Raw genomic sequence first — 21,373 nt, 5'->3', positions numbered from 1 at the left:
GGCGGGTGGGGTCACGTGACCTCCGGGGGGGGGGGGTCACGTGACCTCGAAGGAGGGGGTCACGTGACCTTGGGGTGCCCTTGGGATGACCTTGAGGTGACCTTGGTTACGCCGACGCCGACGCCGCTCAAGCCGGGAACGGGCCCCTAAGAGCTGCGCTCTAAAAGTCTCGGACGCCAACTCAGTATCAGTGATGGCAAGAACAGCGCTCCAGTCAAAGTTTTGGAAGTATTTATACATGCTCAAATAATCACCCTTGGCGTAACGATAGGTTGAGTGACCACGAGATACTGGCTTCTTATGTGGAAGGCGGAATACAACTACGAACGGTGGGTGAAACACATCTATTTGCACTAAGGGGTTTATAACAGAGGTCACATATTCAACTGAGATGTTGGATAGAACGAGGTCAATGACATTTCCAGCACTATTCTCGATTGTGTTCAGTTGATCGAGGCCACAGTAGTCCATGAACCAAAATAAACAGGATGCCTTATTTGTCGTTATAAAGTTCTTGCCATTAACAGATCTCAGCGGCCAATTTACTCCAGGAAGTTTAAAATCTCCATAAACCTGTACTCTATAGTTCGCAAAATCTATTTGTTCACTAATCTTATGAAAATGTTCTATAAAAAGGACTTGGTCATAAAGTGGCGGAAAATAATAGTTACCGACAAGGTAGTTAAAGTCATCGCTTGCCTTTATCTCTAGCCAAACACACTCTGAAAATGATTCCAGGTCGGGGCGACGGTGCGACGAAAGAGATGACTCACAGGCACTTGAAACGCCACCGCCATACGTTTGTCCAGTGGTCTGGTAATCTCCGTCCCGGCGATACACCTTATAGCTAGGTGTAAAGTAGTGCAAGTCCGGTATCCCATCACAGAGCCAAGTTTCCGTGAGGCAAACAACATCATACTTTCAAAAATATACGAAAGAGTCAGACGAAGAGGACGAACAGGACAAAAATGTTTCGAAAGATGTTTGTCCTGTCCATCCTCTTCGTCTCTCTTTTGTATATTTCTGAATTTATTACCAACGCGCTCAATCCAAGTTTAACATCATACTTAGTTCTAGCTAGGTTCGGCATAAACTCGTCGGCCTTCGTACGTAGGCCGCTCACGTTTTGGTAGAAGACACATGGATGGATGATAGTGGCTGCACCAGCTGTACATTGGTTAGAGGTAATATAACTACAGTGTACTAGAATACTTGGGTAGTGTTGGGACCGGAGGGGCTCGCCTGAAGCGCGTGGTATTGATCGCGACAGGTGTCGACACCGGTGCTTTATCCAGAAGGTGTGCGCATGCGCGGCTGCACGCGCGAAAATTTGAATCTTTGGTGCCGCTTTGGTGAAGTGCACATAGGACTTCTAATGCAGCTACGACCTGCCAGCGGTCGAACCGCGGCATCAATTACGCTGCGGCACGATCGTTAGCCACGTGATGCTTCAATGTATTGGACGGTACAAGCTACATTACCCTTCCTTTACATAAAAACAATTGCGTCTTTAAAGAATCGGATTGCAAGTTGTTTGAGCGTAGAATTAGCTGCGACTTTCGGTTTGTCGGATGGTGAGCATTTTAAATGAAAAGCCCATTTCCTTGGTCGCAAAGGCCGAACTTTAGATATTGGAATAGGATATCCAAAACTCGGAAGCAGTTTTTTTTTTTTTTTTCCTATCTTATTTTATAATGAAACGAAACGGCACATACTAAAGTCCGAGATTGTTTTAGTATGTTTTAAATACCCCAGGTCAACTTCTCTGTCTTTTTTTCTGCCCGTCTTCTTTCTTTTTGACCTTAATCAGCTCGCTTCACTTCTCAATCATTCTTGTGTTCATTTATGGCACGAACCACCCAAGCGACGGTCGGAAAGAGGTGAGAATGTTTTATTTCTTCATGGCTGCCACGACCATCCGAGGACCACCCGACTTTCACTTGTAAGAAATGGCTTATAAGCCTTGACAATTTTTATCACGCGTTTTAATATTGAACTTAAGTCCAAAAACTGAGGCAACGTGGGCTGAACAAGTAATGCTTTATAAGATTCAAAGAAAACAAGCAACTATTTCACATCATTTTGAGCAGAAAACATGAGCGCACGTAGATCAGGCAAGGAAGAAGTTGTAATAGTTTACAGCACGGCATTGAAATAGTGGTTACAATGTGCAGCGCATACATGGTTACGATATGCAGCGCATTATCCTCTTGAGGGTAAACCATCTGAAACCCACAGGCTCATAACGATACATTTAACCGACAGCTGCTTTCTGACAACCAGGTAAGTCTCGCCTGAGCTGGGTATTCGAAGGGAAAGACACATGGTTCCACAGGGGGCGTATCTGGTTCAGGCAGACATACAGGGTGTTTTTGTTTTATTCTTTACAGAACTTTACATATTTTACAAAAAAAGGATGTGGCAGATATGTGGATGCCGTCTTTCGTTATATCTGTAAGGCTCGGACAATATAATTCCAGGACAATAAATGGGTCAATAACCGTTGCAATGTTTAATAATTAACTAAAATCTGTTAGTTAACTTGTTTATTAACGGCTTAATTGACCATGGTACAATTGCAGTTTTAAAAGGAGTCATTATTAAAGGCAAACACAATTTTGACAATTCGCGAAAAGGCAACGAGGTTCGCGAAATGTATCGTAAAAGTTTGCCTTTCTTCGCTTGATTCAGAAACCGCGTTATGAAAATAATACGTAGAACAGTGACTTAGTCGTCTTGATGTGTGGCGCCGGCGAGTCCACCGAAGATACGCTGTCGAGTTAGTGACGAGGGGACAGAAACAACTGTGTCATTCTTCTACGCATCAACATCAGCAGAACCTCATTCGCGCTTTCAGCGCGCGGTTTTTTAATTAAGCGAAGAAAGGCAAAATTTTAGCAATGAATATCTCAAAGCTCATTATTTCTTCGCAAACTTTCTAAATTGGATTGGCCTTTAATAAAGGCTCCCTTTAAAGCTGCATCAAAATTAATTGTTGGGCTAGTTGGTTAGAGAGAGAGATTAATCGTTTTATTAAAACAATCGGAAATCCGGCTAGAGTTAGTCTTGCCACTTGGCCGACATTGTCCCACGCGCGAAAGGAAAAATATAAAATTAAATTAATGAAAATATAAAAAGAAAGATGATAGCTATGAGAAGATTGTATAATACACATTGTATAAAAATTCAAAAGCGCAAACACCAAGGAAAAGAAGAGGGGACAGGACAGAGCGCTTACACTCCAACTGGAAGTTTAATGCTTTCGCCGAGGAAGACATAAAAGAAGAATTAGGCATGTGAAGGTAAAAAATATAAGAAAAATTATTGTTATAGTTTATAGATGGATTAAAAAATTTTAACTAAATCTGACTTCACCCCTTGACACTAGCGAAAAAAGAATGTAATAAATTATAAACAAAATCAGCAGGTCAAAGATAAGGTTAGAAAACATAAAAGCGACCCGCGTTAAGAAAAAAGGTCGAGGTATCTCATCTCTTTTTCGAACAGCGCTATTGATGGTGCGCTTAAGCAAGCTCCACCGAGAGACAATATGGTTTTCGCATCATAGAGTTGCAATTGCAATTGCAAAAGCTGCAATTTCAACATAGCCCATTAAACCGTTCATTAAAAAGTTAATTACAATATTCGGCTAAAGGGGTATTCACACGAGGGAGAAATCCCGGGGATTTCTCCCCGGCACGCGCATCCCACGACGAAAACGTCAGGCTTTGCGATGTGCAAAAGCCTCGCGTTTTTATCTCGTGATTCGTGCGCGCCGGGGAGAAATCCCCGGGATTTCTCCCTCGTGTGAATACCCCTTTAAGTAATCAAATTATTGCAACGGTTATTCACCCATGTAGGGTCAGCCGAGATCTACGGATGTACAGTGCAGACGACATACGCGTATCTACTACCTCCTTTTAATTAATTCTGTAAAGTTATGTTAAGAATAAAAAAATATCCTGCATGAGCATGAGCTCACAACATTGGACATGCCTGGGACGTAGCAATTTCCTCTTTTCGATTATGGGAGTAAGAAGCTTTTAAGTTGGTTGTTTTAAAACACGGATAACGAAATCTGATATTCCGCTGGCATCCTTGGGCTTGCAACGTATTGATATAGGTTATCGTTCAGTGTACAAAAACTTTCTACAAAAGCTTCCCAATAAAACAAGTGTAAAATGATAAGAATTAAAGGCATCTTAATGCATAATCAGCAAACAGGAGCAAGCCAAGAACAAAGACTATTCTTAGTATGCTTTGCCTTAACGCACGTATCGACACTGAGTTCATTCCCTTGGTAATACTTCGGATCATAGTCACTGGAAGGCTCGAAACGGCATGAGTAGTTACCACTACTTGTGCGACCTTCGTGAGCTTCGAGTGTGCATGCCCAGCCAAAGTATCAGGAAAAGTCACAGGCGTGTGCTGGATACGCACCCAAGCTCGCCGACGGCATTTCGGCACTATACCTTAAGCGTGTTTCACATGCAGCGATTTTCGCCCTGGAGCGGCACGATTTCTGCCGTCGCGGCGCTCGTGCCACTCAACCGCTGGACAGCTCATTTTTGCCCGTTTTCGGTTTCTGGTGTCATAGAGCCCCATGTGTTTGAAAACACCGTCGGCCGCCATTTTCCCATTGAAATTTTCAGAAGATCACTTATAACTTTTGATTAAGTTATCGGATCGGGCTGAAACTTTGGCATCTGGTTGTGACCTCTAGCGCTACCTTTGGACGGAGAATGAGCGTTCGGCGATGCCTAGTTTATTTTTGCGGTAAAAAAGACCGTGAATATTTTCTTTTGTGACACCCTGTAGACATAGAGATCAATGGCCGACGCAGACGCCGACGGCGGCGCCGCCTGACAGCATTAGCGTGAACGGCGCCGACTGTCGGCGCCGCTGGACGGCACCGCCGTCCGACGTCCTAACGCGAGGAGGCCACCTGGCGCCCCACGCGTGCGCCAGGTGACAGCATTGGCTAGCGCGATCGCGCGCGCGCATCCCGTCGGATTGTTTGTATTTTCATTGTCTGCTCTTTGCTAGATCCTTCCGTTTCGGCTCTCATCTTTGGCATGTACCAGCATCGAAACCGCACTCGCTGCATACATGGTAGGTGTCCATGATGACCTAGTAATCAGCGTGAATGTGATTATCCCAGCCTGCTCGTTCATGTTGCGACGTCACCGCGCTCTAAAGGGAAGGAGCCGCAGGCTCTAGGTCCCAGTGGCGTCACAAGGGGGGGGGGGGGGGGGGGGGCGGACCACCCCGGGTGCAGCGCTCAGGAGGGTGCCAAAGCCGGGCCACCAGAGCCGGGGGGGGGGGGGGGGGGGGAGGAGAGTCGTGGCGGGCCACGCGATAGCGGGGGGGGGGGGGGGGGGGGTTGTCGCGGTGGGCTACCGCCCCGGGTGCCGCTGACCCTCTGTCGCCACTGGGTCCAGCCAAGTTGGTTCTATCGAAACTCCGAAGGACAGACAGGTAATTGCTTTGCTGCCCCGGTGGCGGATCAGAAATTAAGGCTACTTTCCAGAGTGCCACCAAATCAGCACGACATCACTGCAGTCACAACAAAGGCGACATGCAACAAGTGCCACGGAGAAACTCACCTGTAATTCTGAATTCCTCTCCTATAATTTCCCAGCGGTTGTTCCTAACGTCCTTATTTAGGTTGTTTGGCTGCGTCTTGACATATAAAAAGGAAGACAGTTGCACAGCTACGAGGAACCGCTCCGTTGGGAAAGGCATTGGGGGAAATAGGGATAGCAGACGAACGAAACAACGCTATGCTCCTTTCGAACGTGAAAGACGCGCGGAGAACCGGCTAGCACGTTGCCATGGCATCGCAACGTCACTATCTACGCCACCTCCCATTAGGGAGTTTTCGTAGACCGCGTTGCCCCCTCCGCTAAGCTTTCCGCAACGAAGAAGTTGCTACTGCGCCTGCGCGCCGATAGCCTTGACTGTGGAGTTCCCGCTATCGTAGCGGGTTGCGGAGGGCCTTGCGGGACGGCGAAAACGATCTACGAAAACTCCCTATTGTCTCCTCTCTTCTGCGGCGAGGAGCGGCGAGCTCTGAACCGCGCAAGGACCGGTTGGTTTGGCGGCGCCGTCCATCGCATCGCTGAAGGCTAAAACTGGTTTTGATCGGCAGCCCGCGGCGGCCAGCGTCGCGCGGCAAGCCTCCGTGACGCCAACGTGGCCGAGCTGCGCTCCAAAAGAATAGCGAAAACGCACAGGATAAACGAAAAGAACAGTGGCCAGATTCGCGGAGAGCTTCTTAGGTTACAACAGCTTAGCTAAGAGGAGGAAAAAGTGATATTCACAAACGCGTTCTTAAGAGAGAGGAGGAAAGCGACGTTCTCCTACAAAAAAAGGTAGAACTTCCGGAGGCGATACTTTGCACACCGTATGCGTACAATCTAAGAAGCAAAGTCTTATGGCCCGAAGTGCTTCGTTGCATTGGCGAGCAGCAATATTATTCTGGCTTTAAGTGTTCAAGCCTTTTTTTTTTTTTTTTTTAGGGAGGTGAACTTTTGCAAAGGAAGGTTGGTTGCGTTCCAGGTCTCCGGACTAGAAGAGATATATTCCAGGGAAAATAACATTCGTCGACTGTCAAGCGCGTCCCGCAGGTGCAAGACAGCATTGGATAGCATTGTTGGCGTTGTTAACAATGCAACGTGCAGTACTTAGTCATCAAGCTTTGCGACATTTTCCTCAAGGTAAGAAAAAGCTTTTTTTTTTTATTGTTACGCTCCCTCTTGGAAGTCTGAGTATTTTGAACAAAGACGAAAATTCTATATTGTTTCAATTGCCTTTTCGTGTAATGTTGCGCAGTCGCACGCACTTCTTCAACTCAGGCAAGTGCTTTTGCAAACTCCGAGTACCGGCTGCTCCAAGCGTGCTGCGTTTTTTATTTTTTTTAATGCAAATGACGTCAATTTGTTTATTTATTTTTCTAATTTCAAGGCCCGGAGACAACAATGAGAAGACATGTATAGCCAGACAACGTCTGTAAGCAAAGCCGTGGAAAAGCCGAAACGGGACGTGAACATGACCACCGCTCATCTGTTTCCAAACATTCTGAGAGGGTCAAATAAATAAGAAGATTGAGAACTTTTACTGCTCACCACGATACCTCTTTCTGTTTTCGCACATCCGCTACCGTCAAAGTTGGAGAATTGTCATTAACGGATGTGCGTATACCCACTCATACTGTTATGAGTAACCGATCGAGTTACAGTCCCATCAATATACTGCCGCCTTTTTCTTTTCTGTTGGACCAAGATTAATAATTTTGAACAGAGTTGCTTGAAAACAAATAAATCTGATCACCACAAGTACCTGTTAATTCAACCCAAAGTGCTTTCCGCCCAAGCAATCGTGGTCCGACGGCGTCTGGTTTCCCTTTTCACGGCACATATCCATGTTTTCGGACGAACCGAACACATGAAAACTGACCTTAAAACCTTTCTAGACTCTTTTGGTACAGCCCCAGTCGCGGCGTTTTGACGAGAAGGCAAGTTTTTGTCTAGTTTCCTTCAAAACAACGCAGGAATGCACGTCCCACGTGATGACTTCCGCCCACAGCCCCAGGCCGGAAGTGCGCTCGACGCGCCACCACCGCGCCGTGACTTAACAGAGTTGAGTTACTGTATATATTTATACTATATTTTTTTTTCTATCTAAGGTATAAATCTAGGTATACGTTTATTTTTTGGGAGCCATATCTATATTTAGGTACCATTTCTAGTAACTTGTAGCTACAAGTTATAGTTCTGCGGGTATGTTTCTGGTATTTCCAGTGGAATGAGGAAAGGCTCACTTTTGCAAAGGAGTCTTCTTTTTTTTCTTTTGAATACGAGAATCATACCGGGATACCGCAGTCAACGTATCTCTGAACACGATCGGTTCATCTCCAGTGACATAAAGAGTAACAGCCAACTGGTACCGATGCGATGAAACGTTTGGGATCAAGTGTCCTTACGCTCTCAAGTGTATTGGGAGGAGCACACCCATCAAAGAGCAGCTGGGCGCTGCCACCTAAGGCGACGATCTACGAAGAACATCTTGTAAAAGCCTCCATTTAAAAAAAAAAAAAAAGAGAAGAACTCAAAGCATGGGTTGCCTCCGGCGCCAAGGATAGCAGGCGAAGAGGCGGAGTCGCTCGACGTATTCGCCCTTCCGCCATCGCCTCCTCGCAACTCGTACTGGAAACGCGGCCCATAAACCAAGTGACTCAGCTCGAGCACTTTAACTCGCTCTCATATCTAGGCGCACTTTTAAGTATAAATAGCATGTAACCGATTTGACGACCGGCGAGGCAAACGACGGCAACCTGCTTCCCTGTCGCTCGGTCAGTCGCGCGACGAGGCAACCTGCACAAAAGCGACGGGAGCAAGCGACCAAGGCGATGAGCGACGTCTTCTAGCAATCTAAAAACCGAGCGACGCGACCGGCGACAGTGGGAGATCTTCGTCGCTCCTCGCTGACTCTCGTCGCTGTCTCCGTTGCCCGTCTCGTCGATCGCAAAATAGCTTACATGCGGTTCAACCTTTATGTTGTGTTTTATCTGGCGCTATCCCTAAAGCCGACGAACCTTCTTTCCAAGGGCTCAAGCAACATAGACCGTATTCTGGACGAATATTCGCCGGTTTCAGCGGGCGTAATCGCGGCATTTGGCGAGCGCTTTTTTCCCTGAATGAATGAGGGGAAGGTCGCTAAACCACACACGGCGCTTGTCGTCGACATCTCCTGGGCGTTTGGTGCAGCACCTGTTTCATAAATGCACTTTGCATTACAATCGCCACGTTACCAACAAGTGCCGGCAGGAGGACTGCCGCGATCTTTGCTCAAAACCCTTCCTTTTAAAATTTTTCTCATCGCCCGCAACATAGATGGTATTTTCATCTGCCCCAGTCGACCATCGCTCGTTCCAAAGAAAGATAGCGATTTCGTACAGTTCGCCAACAAACCGTCGATCGCACCAAGCGAGCTCCCATTTCGGCGGCTGAGTCAAACCAGCCAGCCGGCCGCATAGCAAGGCAAGCCGATTCTCGAGCAACTTCCGGCTCTCAACTAGGGAGCTGATTGGCCGGCACCGCGCCGGACGCTTCCGGATACGCCACGCCGAAATACGCCGAAGCGGCGAGATCTGTCTCGTTCGGATCGCCGAATACGCGCGTATTTACGCCGACCTCGAAGCGCCGACGCCCGCTATGCGCAAGTTCGTCTGCTTGTTGCGCAGGGGGTAGCGGTGACGTCAGAGCGCCGAGCCCTGATTGGCTGATCGCGACCCCCTATCTGAGCGTCGTCTGCTCCTTTGCAACGTCGTCTGCTCGCAACGTCGTCTGCGTCTGTCTTACCTTTCCTGCGACTTTCGGAAGTGCAGAGGCCAGATTCACGAAACGATCTTACGCCAAAAATGTGCGTAAGACAAAACTTAAGAACAAATTCGTATTCACGAAACGAAAGTTTCGCAAGTTTTGCGCAGGTTACGACGAAATCCTCCGACAGCTCAGAAGCTGTCTTACGCACTTCTTACGATCAAATCAGCATGGCCGACAGCGTCGCGGCCGCGACGACCCACGGACGTTTATTTTTCTACGTGCGCTTCACACGCTTTCCGACTTCAAGCAGCAAGAAAAAAGTACTTGAAACAGACCACGACGAACAAGAACGCTGGATCCACAAACACCCGGGAAAAGCTCCAATGGCCGCGATTCCACCGAACGCGACCAAGCGAGCACGGCAGTTAGGCCTAGCAGGCACTCCGCGACTCGGCGACCGTTTGCCCACGACCGGCTGGCGTGCTGAATGGAATATGCCCGCGCGACCCTTGTAAACCCTTCCCGTATTATACTTTGATCGCTGACCTCAATTTTAGATTAAGAGGTAAATTTCTTCCTCTTGTTATCTCCTTGTTTCCCGAGGCAACGGTGACTCTCGCCGGTGACGAAGCGGTGAATCTCCGGCAGGCGCAGGAAAGGACTAGCAGACGTAAAGCAGACGACGTTAACTGCGCCAACCCGCCGACGCCGTTAAAGAATGAGGAGTCTCGCCGCACACGAAAGGAGGGAAAACGTATTTGGGAGGGTACTTGCGGACACCAACCACCTTCACCTCTCGGTTCTTAGCAAACAAACCTCGGCGCCTCAGGACACCTCGCCAGTGAGTCCTTTGACTTCTCTCCTTGATGCGCGTCTGCTAGTTGTTAGACAAAAACAACGTACCGCTCGAGTTATTTCGTCTGCCCTCTCTGAAAGGCGAAGTCGAGCTCGCTCGTAAAGTCCTGCACTTCCGAAAGTCGCAGGAAAGGTAAGACCACGCAGACGACGTTGCGAGCAGACGACGTTGCGAGCAGACGACGCTGAAATACGGGGTCGCGATCAGCCAATCAGGGCTCGGTGTTCTGACGTCACCGCTACTTCCTTCCTCATGCGCAGAAGACGAAAATGAGCCCACTTGCGAGGCGTATACGTCGGGATTACATCCACCGAAACGCCCGTAAATACGTCTCAAATACGCCCAATGTGGTTCGGCCTTCAGCGATGAAATTATAAGTTTTTGTATAGTACGATAATGTTCCTGAAACAAAATACTCAAAAAAGTATCTTGGTTTTCTTTTATTTGTTTCCAGTTTACATGTTGATAAAACGTAAGGCGTACAACTATTGCACTGTTCTGGTAGGATACCATTCCCAAATATCTACCTCCAGCTGCGACCTCACGGAACGTAAAACTGCACCTGATCTCTTGTGCACGCTTTTCTCTCAGTCTAAGACAGCGAGTTTCCAAACCTGCTGTATTTCGGAGTAAAATGAACCTTCCCATAGAAGTACAGCTCTACGGTGAGCAAGTCGACCGAAACGCGTCCCTTCGAGTGCATGAGAGCGGAGGTACGAAAAGGTAAGGAGTCTCCCCACGCATGAGGTATATGGAAGGTGCGAAAAGGTGAGGAGCGATCACGTGTGCCACGAAGCTCCGCCTCAACAAAGGCGTTTTTTTTTTTTTTAGGTGGGAAATAAATAATATAAACTTTTCGTAGATCGTACGCTGAGAATTCTGGGCCCGTAATGCGTGCTCAATCCGCGCTCCAACACAAAGCTCTTGCGTACGATTTATCAAACCTCTCTAACATCTCTGTCGTCAGTTCTTCGTTCGTTGTAGCACGCCTGCTAGTTGCTAGTCAATAAAACCAATGTACCTTTCAAGCTATTTTCTAATCCCTCGTTCGTAAGAGACCGGTAGATTTCCGAAAGCCGTGAAGAAGGTAAGGCAGCTATGCTACGGCCATAGACTCTGACAGCATGAAAAACGAAGGGTGTGGTAAGTTCCGAGCATCGTATTGTCGCCCTGGAGCCAACCATATCGCTACATTAGCCGATGCAGCACGGCCAGAGTCCTACTGGTCACGAAACATCGGCCAAAGTTTGGTACAGTGTCGATAGCTGCCGCCTGGGGCGCTCGCTACTGTCCCGTTTGATCACTAATTGGTAAGAATAGGGCGAAAATAAGGGCACGTCATTGGCCGAAATTATTTCAGTGACCTTGGGCGCGATGATTGACAGCTCTCTGTGACTAACCACTAAGCACTAATATTCCCCTGGCGGAGGCAACTACCTTAACAAATACACTTCAATCACAATTCCTATAGTAAAGATGCATTCACGTATTTTATTTCAGCACGCTAGAGTTGAAATTTACGACTCTTCGTAACTGAAAGGGCAACGCAAGTGACGTGGTTGTCACGGCGACATTCAGAACGCACTCAATATTTCTTTCGATCGCACTCGCGGCCGCGGCCGCGGCCACGACGGAGTGGACGGTAGAGACTACGTGCGGATTCGCCTACGTGGGAGTTTTGACCCAAACCATAGAGAAGTATAGTACTACGTAAAGAGTGGCCAATCAAGCCGTTTCGCGGCCCAGGGGTTAGGAACTGTACTGGTCGTTAGTAGGCGCAACAGTGGCACTTATCTTGAACATTTGTTGGATATGTTATATTAATAAATAACTTTGTTGTATAGAGTAAACTTTTAAAATTATTACGAACTTCGAAAACTTTCGAAAACGACTTCAACGGCTGTGGCTACGGCTGCGGCGCGACGGTTGGCTTCGGAGTCGTGGACTCGACGGAGGGCGTATACTTCGGCTGCTTGGTCTGTGTTCCTTGCCTCATTGCGTGAGTTGAGTTGGTTCCACGGCTCGTCGTCGGTGCCAGTTTCTAGTGATTCTTTCGTTGCGGTCATGATATAGACCGACACGCGGGCTTGACGTCACGGAGCTGCGGGGGCGTTGCGATCGCGTCGGAGCCGGCTGGTGTGGGCGAAAGGGCGCGTGTTTCGCATGGGCGTCATAGCATTTCAGCATGCCGCGAAGCTGTTTTGCCGTTAATTGCACCGAAATGTACAAGAAAAGTAGCGGAGTGAGTTTCCACAAGTTCTCGGCAGACTCTGAAAGGCATATATAGAAGGTGGATAATATCCGTGAGTCAAAAAGAATGGTCGCCTCGGGCGAACGACCGTTTGTGCAACAAGCACTTTCTTGAAGGCAAGTGCGACTTCCATTTCAATCTCGGTCCCGAGGCTTGCTTATGTGCAGGAAAACCGTCGTCTGATCAAGACCACCCGGATTTTGTTCCCACGGTGTTCGTGCACAAAGCACCGACCAAGCGCTCGTTGGGGGCTCGCTACACCCGTGCTACCCAGCAGAAGGAGATCGGCGACAGAACGGCAGTGTTGTAGGCGTTACCGAAAAAAAGTAACAAAATACGTTACTCGTTCCTTGCAAATAAAAGGTACGCGTTAACGGGTTACGTTACCTAAAAATAAAAGGAACGCGTTACCGCTACCGATAAAACGTAACGCACGTTACTTCTGCGTTACTTTTTTTTTTCAATTAGGATTTAATACGTTTTACGGTTTTGACGATACAGGTTTGCACAAGCTCATATATCAAGAAATATCATGTTTATGCAGAAACTGAACGTAATTAATTTATCTCTTTTTACGGTCTCACCACAAAACTCACGACAAAAAAACGCAAAAAAAGAACAAAACAAACATGGCTTGACGCCGAGAAACATGGGCAAAAGTAGAGACTTGGGAAGTAGTAACGAGTAACGTAAGTACGTTACCCGTTACTAGGGAGTTTTCGTAGATCGTTTTCGCCGTCCCGCAAGGCCCTCCGCAATCCGCTACGATAGCGGGAACTTCACAGTCAAGGCTATCGGCGCGCAGGCGCAGAAGCAACTTCTTCGTTGCGGAACGCTTAGCGGAGGGGGCAACGCGGTCTACGAAAACTCCCTAATGTTTCGAAAAAAGTAACGAGTAGGTTACTACGTTAATTAAAAAAGTAACGCGTTCCTGGTAACGCCGTTACTTGTAAGGTGTTAGCGCCAAGACTGCAGAACGGACAAAACGTTACCGCTTGTCATGCCTCGTGTTCATGAGGGTAGGAAAAATTTCATACTTGTACTTCAAGACGCTGTGTGTAGTTAATCAATCCTTAAATACACTTCCGTTGACCCACAGTCTGCTGATCCCGCCGGCAGTGCGGGAACCGACTCGAAGCAATCGTAGGCCTCGAGAGACTTGTACGCCTGCACCGAGCCGGCCATGAACTGGCTTGGCAAAAAACTAAATAAACTACGACGTGAGCCGTCGACTTCAGTGACAGCAACTTCACGTCGGAAGTCCAGCAGGCCCTGTTTACGGCGTACGGATCCTCGTAGGCAACGCCGTCCACTCAGTTTGTTTCGGTACCGCTGCCATTCAGGCTCGGGTAGCGAGCTCAAATAGTCGGGCATAGCATACGACAAACGTTGTCAGGTAATACGACGCACAAATAAAGCTAGAAGCGTCCTTACAACGTCAACAACGAGCGCACGCCACACAATGCAATGGCGAAAACACGGAGAGCCGGACCGCTTTTGGCCCCACACAGCTACCGCGCATGCGCGGCCTTCCGGCCGTGTTGGTCAACAGAGCCGCTCCGCGTGTCGGTCTATACGGTATGCGTAATTGAAGCATTGTGACTGTAGTTTCTTTGTTGACGGACATTTACATTCGGTCACTGAATTTGAAAGCCACTGAGTTAGATTGTTCCTCTATTGTTGCTGTATTAGTCACATGGTCATATGCACGCACGCGCTTTTCATGGAACTTGGATGGTAATTTTTTTTTAAGTGCCCTCCATCATATTGCATTTGTAACTGTAAGTCTCGCTGTAATACAGTATTTTTTTCCAAGTGTTGCAATGTTGACGTGTTATTCGTACGCTTTGCATGTGTATTCTTATTTTTGTAATGCATGAATAACATACATCACTCATGGTCTTCAGAGTTGATGTATGTTTTGCTTGTCATAGTTACAAAAATTAATATTTTTGTGTGTCAATCCCTGGTGTCGTACCTTCAAGAGAGCTAGCACAAATCTGAAAATATATTTCTCGGTGTGCGGTCAGTTTGATTTATATGTAGCACTGGATGACTTTTCTTCTGTAGTGCAATTAAACCACGCTAGTTACAATAACACTGACTCGTTAAACTAGCGGGCACATGCTGTCCCCCGATACAAAGATACCGCCAAAATTCGCCTTGAATTCATTCATTCATCTGGCCAGCGGCTACTGCTTGTATCCATCCATTCAACACTCAACATAGGGACTATACTGGCCGCTGGGTGCGCTCGCTGACACTGAATTGGGCCGCTGGGGCCTATGGAAGTGTTCGCTCTTTACGTAGTACTATATTTCTCTATGCCCAAACCCCGAACGCGCAAGCCACATACGCAGTTTCGCCAAATGTTTCATGAAATTGTTCTCGCCAACTTGTCACCTTCCCTGGCTCAGTAGGCACACTCAGCAACTTGAAACTCACCTTTTCCGCCAATCTCTTACAACAATACTTTCATGTACTTCTAGCCTCATCCAGAAACAAGAAATACCAGCGCCGTGCTACGCAAATCCTTCAAGGTCATCCCAGCTCATTCTTACTTCGCATTGTCACTTCATTAGGGAAGAATATGCGCGGCGCTGGGGGCGCCGCCGCTTTCGCCGCTCAACCCCGGCTCCCACCGCTTCCTCCCATTGAGCAGAATCTCTCTATATGCACCGCTCTGTCCCTGACGGGGGTATTTTCGTTTGGCTGCCCCACTCTCAAGAAGAATTTCTCGTACACCGAAATTTTGTTACGCCTATATTATTCGACAAGTGCTGACTGTTGGGCAAGTTGGTGTGGTACGTTAAAAAACATGATTGCGCTTTGAAGGCGGGGACATAGGAAGGACAGACACCACAGAGCGCTAACTTTCAACTGATTTAATTCAATAACCTCAGCGTAGAAACACACTGCGTCACCGCACCACATTTCAACCAATCCTTGGCCCTGTCACGGACCGCAAGTACGCCAACTCCTTATCCGCCAAGTCAATTGACGCCACACTGACACAACACGTGCCGGAACTATTTATACTCGTCAGCCTCGATAATCTCTCTAACAGTCCTATCTTTGTGCCTAGCAAGAACAGTAGACGAAGCAAATAATGGTTTGCACCCGCAGTCATGACAGTGACACGACAGATGGCCCATCCCGAACCCCGTTCACTTTCTGGTAGTGTTCCCTTAGCCGTACATTTAAACATCTGCCTGTCTGGCCGATATAAATCTTGCCACATGAAAGCGCAATTTGATACACCACCCTTCCGTGCACGCGACAAAAGGACTCCTGTGCTTGATTGGGCAGCCCGTCGGCGCCTTGCGGAGTGGGTCTGTCATCTTGCACATTTTTGCGAGTTTTTCGGGTGCAGAGTAAACAACTTTTACGTTTACACATTTTGCTATCTTTCCCAGACTGAGCGCTGTTTTGTGCATATACGGCACAGCCGCAACTTTTTGTCTCGCTTGACCTGCCTCTGGGCACGGGCTAACGTCATTTCTAGTTTTCTTAAGGACGCCTTCTGCTACGGATACAATCACAGGCTTTGGAAATCCGGCACGCTGCAAGCGTATGTTTTGTTCAGCCAGACTCAAAGACATTGCATAAGGGGAAGACCTTTTGAGGGCGTTTAGTCATGGTTTATGACGGTGCTTTTATAAGCACCGTCATAAACCATGACGGTGCTTATGAAAGCACCGTCATGGTTTATTTAAATCCAACGAGAGAACTTACACCATTTCGTTTTGCTTTGGTTGTTTAAAAAAAAAAATTGCTTTTGCAATCAAAACAAGAGCTAGACAAATGCTGATCAGTGTTGGGTACATCTAAAAAGCCCTTGAAGTAAAGTATACAGTGTAAATGAAAGGTTATCTGGTTGAAATAAAGTACGAAGTGAATGGAAGGTTATGAGCTTGAAGTAAAGTAGTAAATACACCGGGCGCAATGTACTTGAAGGAGACTAATGTAGATACAATGTATTTTCAAACTAAATTACAAGTACTTTTGAACACAATCTTTAATGATTCCATTTCATTCCCCTATACAGTGCTGTATTTCTTGCATTGCTATGCATTGCCCCGGTGGTAACCGGGGGCGCAAAGTTATTTTCAGAAATGGCGGCGGATATTGGATAAAGTCAAAAGATCACAGAGTTACTGTTTCGCTCTCACTGACGAACTTTTTAACAGGATCAACTTATAAGGCATTCTTTGATGACAAAATCACAAACCTCCGACTTTACAGGCAGGCTTTCAGTAAGACGTCCGTTAAAATTAAAAATATTTTGAGTTATTTATTCTACTAATACAAAAAACGCGAAATTACAAAACAAATATATAATAATGAGCAAAAATATCGAGAGCACTATTTGCCCGTATTGGCCAGAAGGTGTCTTGAGAAGTCCGTATTTTGTCAGTCTTCAAACCAGACTGACAAATTACACGAGGCTCTCACCTGTGCTGCAATAATTCTAACCAGTGCGAGAAAACCGGTCAATTTCGAATGTGGCTACACATTGAAAATGCAGGAGCTGGAGTATTTTGCCCCATCCTCTCTGGAGAATTAACAACCAGATCTACAAACAGCGAAAATTTCTCTGCTTTGCTATCTTCCTTACGTGTTTACTAAGATAGTCAGCAGAGAATACACTACAGACGCTGTAAGTCTCCGCCAACGTTACTAGAACCACTCAGTTGGGAAACTGCCATAGAGCCTGCTCTGAAAAAGTGGCACCGATCCGCACTCGAGAACCGAGCTAATGGCGATCGCAACGGCGCCATTTCTCCCGCAGCGGCCACTCGAGGAACTGCACGTGACCTCTATTTTGGCTTTAATCGGCCATTGCGGCGCCGAAACCGATACGGTGGAAAAGGTTTCAGAGGTGCCACCCCGTCTCCCAAGCGGACGCGCCGCAGATTACTATCGAAGTTAGGATGCACCTAGGTCGGGACGCTCTACCTAAAATCACCGCTGAGGCATGGTTGTATAAAAACAATATTTATTGTGCCGCAAGACCTTGCAAACCAAAAGGTCTTAGAAAACATCACGTGCCCTTTATTTTGTCCTAAACTCCAATAAAATTTACTACAAAAAGAATTTTTTTTCCGCTGGTTTTTACGCAAAAACATGCTTTCGAAAAGCTCAAGGTGACCACAGTAAAGACAAATGATAAAGAGTGGCGCTGTTGTCGTATTTATCTTGGTCTCGGCGGACGCCAGCGGCCCCGGTTTCAAAAGTGAGTTTCCCAACTGAGGGTTCTAGTAACGTTGGTCTCTGCCATGGCTGAAGACGTTCTGCCAAGACGCACGTACACGGGACAGGCAACCACTTCGTTTGTTTATGACCGCAGCGCGCGTGTTGTCTTGTCTCACGATGACAAGACTCCGCGACCTTAAAAAAGCATGACAGGAGAGAGAACGAAAAAAAAGACAATGCTTTATTAGCTTTTCTGTGTCTAAGCATATGGCAATCAGCTCTTCCGAACAGAAAAATGCACCCGGAGAAAACAGGCGATAACTGCGTGTGTTCTGCGGTCCATGCAGTCTCTGCTTCCCGTAAATCCCCTCTTCAGGTTCACGAGAGGGGCCCCGTACTCTTGTGGGGTTTGCTTTATGTCTGAGTCATCGCCTTTCTGATTTAGCGTCGATTAGGTTGGTGCCGCTAGTTAGTACTGCGCGCGTCGCTTTTAGGGCTCGCGGCATTCCGCTTTTGACGGTAGTGTTTGCTACCGGGGACGATATATACTATATAGTACATTAAAAAAAAAACTGTTGCTGAGCACCGGTGCCGCCAGCGAGTCAAAGCGATAGCACGTCCTTCTGCAAACTGCGTGAACATGGAGGCAGAATTACAACGGGTGCCATTCAAACCTCGGTACTCTAAAATCTCTTTCAGGGGTGGTCGTATGGGTCTTTGGGCTTAACGGCTATGCTTTGCTTTCCGTCGTACGATAAAAGGCGAGAGAATAGCTTCTGCATCGGTAAAACGCCATCCTCTAAATACAGGGAACAACGTGATTATCGACTGTTTTGCCGTTACAAATTCAGACTGAGTTTTGTCTGCTGTTTCACTGAGAGCTCGCTGCCACGTACCTAAACTAACGACAAATTCCACTGGTACATGCTTTCCGAAATCCGCGAGGGAGGCAAAATTCCGGTCCGCGAGACTCGCTCCAAATCGACAAGCGGAAGAGGGACTCGCCTTTTTGGACCGATCTGCGCGATACGGTCGGCCGTTCAAAATGGCCACTGCACGAACTTGACAAGCCGACCAGCGCCTCAGCCGACTGAGCTTTCCGGTGGCCTGTCACAACTGTCACAGTTTAGCTGCAGAAATAACACGCGACACAGGCCGGGCAAAAATACCATTACCCCAGAGCCAACGTCACAAATAACGAGGAAGACACCCTCATTTGCCACCGTCACATACCTTTCGGCCGCCTCAAAGCAGCGGGGCACGCACAGCGATCGCCATCGGGAAAGGTCAGACTGCTGTTAAGACTTTAATAAACACAAATAGGGAACTAACCATCAGTTGCACGGCCGTTGCCTATTCTGTTCGAGCTTTAGTGCACAAGAAAATGCCGGCGGCATGAAGTGTAAAAAAGGTAAACAATCACTGGCGGCAAAAGTAACAGGCCTAAACTTGCGTCTGCCTCCTTCAGATTTCCTGTCGTTCTTTTTCTCGTTCTTCCTCCCACGATCACAGATGTCAGCCCTTGCGATTTGATACGACCCAGTCCCGGCTTTGCATCCCTGATCTATGTGAGCTAGAAGCATTCGAGCCGTCCCAATCCCACTTAAACAACCGACGCATACGAACAGATCCAACTCGATGGCCCGGCCGGTCCGGCGACCTCGCCACCTCGCCGCGCAAGCGCACCGCCAAATTAAAGGAAATAACGTAGCGCGCTTCTGTTAACTTCTGCCGAGCTCCCTGAAATCCCACAGATCGAGTTCGGCGGGGTTGGAGGCACTCTACAGGGCGAGCGCTGCCACAAATCTGAGTGGAGGGTGAGTCGGATCTGCGAGTGGAAGGTGCTCGCTCCAAAAGAGGCCCTTCTGGAGCGCTCCAAATCTGCGAGCGGGGTTTTCCATAAGACAATCAGAGAGCCGGAGTTTAACTTACTCCACAAACGCTTTCAAATTCTCCTCCCGGAACGCTGCGCCCGCGAGACCGCGTCAATCAGTGCGTACATTTCCTATTTGCCGCATTCGGAGTTGGCGGATTTTCTTACACTCGTTGGAAATACTTCAATAAAAGTGAGCGCTTAGAGGAATTTGTCAATCTGGTTTAAAGAGGGGCAAAAAACCGACTTATCAAGGCACCCTACTGCCAACACGGGCAGCTACTGCACTCAATATCTTTACTTACTCATTTATATTTCTTTTTTAAATTTTATATTTTCTATATAACTCGAATAAACAGTCACAATTTTTTTTTAATCTTAGCGGACGTTTTGGTAAACGTTTCCCAGTGATGTGACAGGTTTACCTTGGTCAGCCAGACCTAGAACCGTCATGAATAGCAGTTTAACAAACTTGGTGGCTCAAACACTCCCACTTCATTGCGAATATACCGGGTGTTTTTGCGAAGACTTTCAAAAATCCTAAACATGAGGGCGTTTGAAAAAGGAAGAAATTGTCGTCGGGAAGAAACTACCAGCCACGGGGGACGTCAGGAATTGACAAAAACCTACTAATTAGCCAACTAATTAATTAAAATTTGTTAATTAACTTTTTATTTACTGGAAGTAGACATATAATTTCAATTAGAAAGTTGCTGAGCGTTATCGAAAACCACTAAATCAGTCATTTTCAGAGAGACTTTGAGCGCGTGAGAAAAGTAGTAGCGCACTAAAGTTACCACTCGTGGAGCAGGTACAAGGCTGGGGCTAGATAAGAGGCGGAAAAATGGCGCGGGCGCCTTCCCGCAACCGCTAGCCTTGTACCTGCTCCACGAGTGGTAACTCGTGGAGCAGGTACAGTGATGCATATGATTTGCATCACTGTTCTTACTTTTTAACTAGTTCCTGTAAAAGGATATTAGTAGTAGCGATTAAAAGCGGAAGGGATTCCGATAAAATTCTTGATACTTATCATTTTAAAGGGAACAACAAGCTTAATGGTTAAGTTGAGTTCAATACCCGAATACAACACAAAAAACATATCTAGTCGTAAAACACACAGAATCAAAAGATAATTTCTCGTCTGTGGCATTGGGAAAAAATGCCGGCGTGAAAGGTGCACTTTGCAGCACTAACTTTGAAGGAAGCAAAATGATGCAACATGTGTTTTTATAAATAAAAAAAAGAATATGGGGGAGAACTATCACTACAATTTTTTAACTGCCCCTATTTTTTTCCATTTTAGAAAAACTTTAGAGCGACATAATTTTTTTTAGATAACGCAATGTTTTTACTATTATTTGAAAGAACAGTTTAATAAGAACGTACGACATAAATGTTAATGTTGTACCAATTCATTTTTCTCTAGCTAGCGGCTCAGAAATCTAGTGACAAAACGTCAAAGAAGCTATGTTTGCGCATTTTTGAGGCAAACAATTTAACCTCCACAATGATGCACATATAGAAGTCCATAGTTCCCATGATCTATTATAAGTGAAAAATATGTAAGCTTTCTGATATTTGTAGTTTGCGTTGTAGGGTGTCACCAAACGTGACATAAACGCAAACTTTCAAAATCGAATGTGTCGTTCTAGCGCAATCAAACATTTCTTCTCTTCAAATGTTATGTTTTTGTTTTATATTTTTTATTACGTTTCATAAACAACTTTGAGAAGTAATATATAAAAATAAAAAAATACGTTCGCACTTGCATACATGATCTTATCTGAACAGAGCACATTGTACTATGACGGCTGACATTTTGCCTTAGTTTTAGTCAGGACGGCTATCATATTACGACATTTGGATGCATT

Source organism: Ixodes scapularis, unplaced genomic scaffold (genome assembly GCF_016920785.2).
Source record: "Ixodes scapularis isolate PalLabHiFi unplaced genomic scaffold, ASM1692078v2 PGA_scaffold1__304_contigs__length_218370807, whole genome shotgun sequence".
NCBI classification, from domain to species: domain Eukaryota; kingdom Metazoa; phylum Arthropoda; class Arachnida; order Ixodida; family Ixodidae; genus Ixodes; species Ixodes scapularis.
This window is presented reverse-complemented; position numbering follows the sequence as displayed.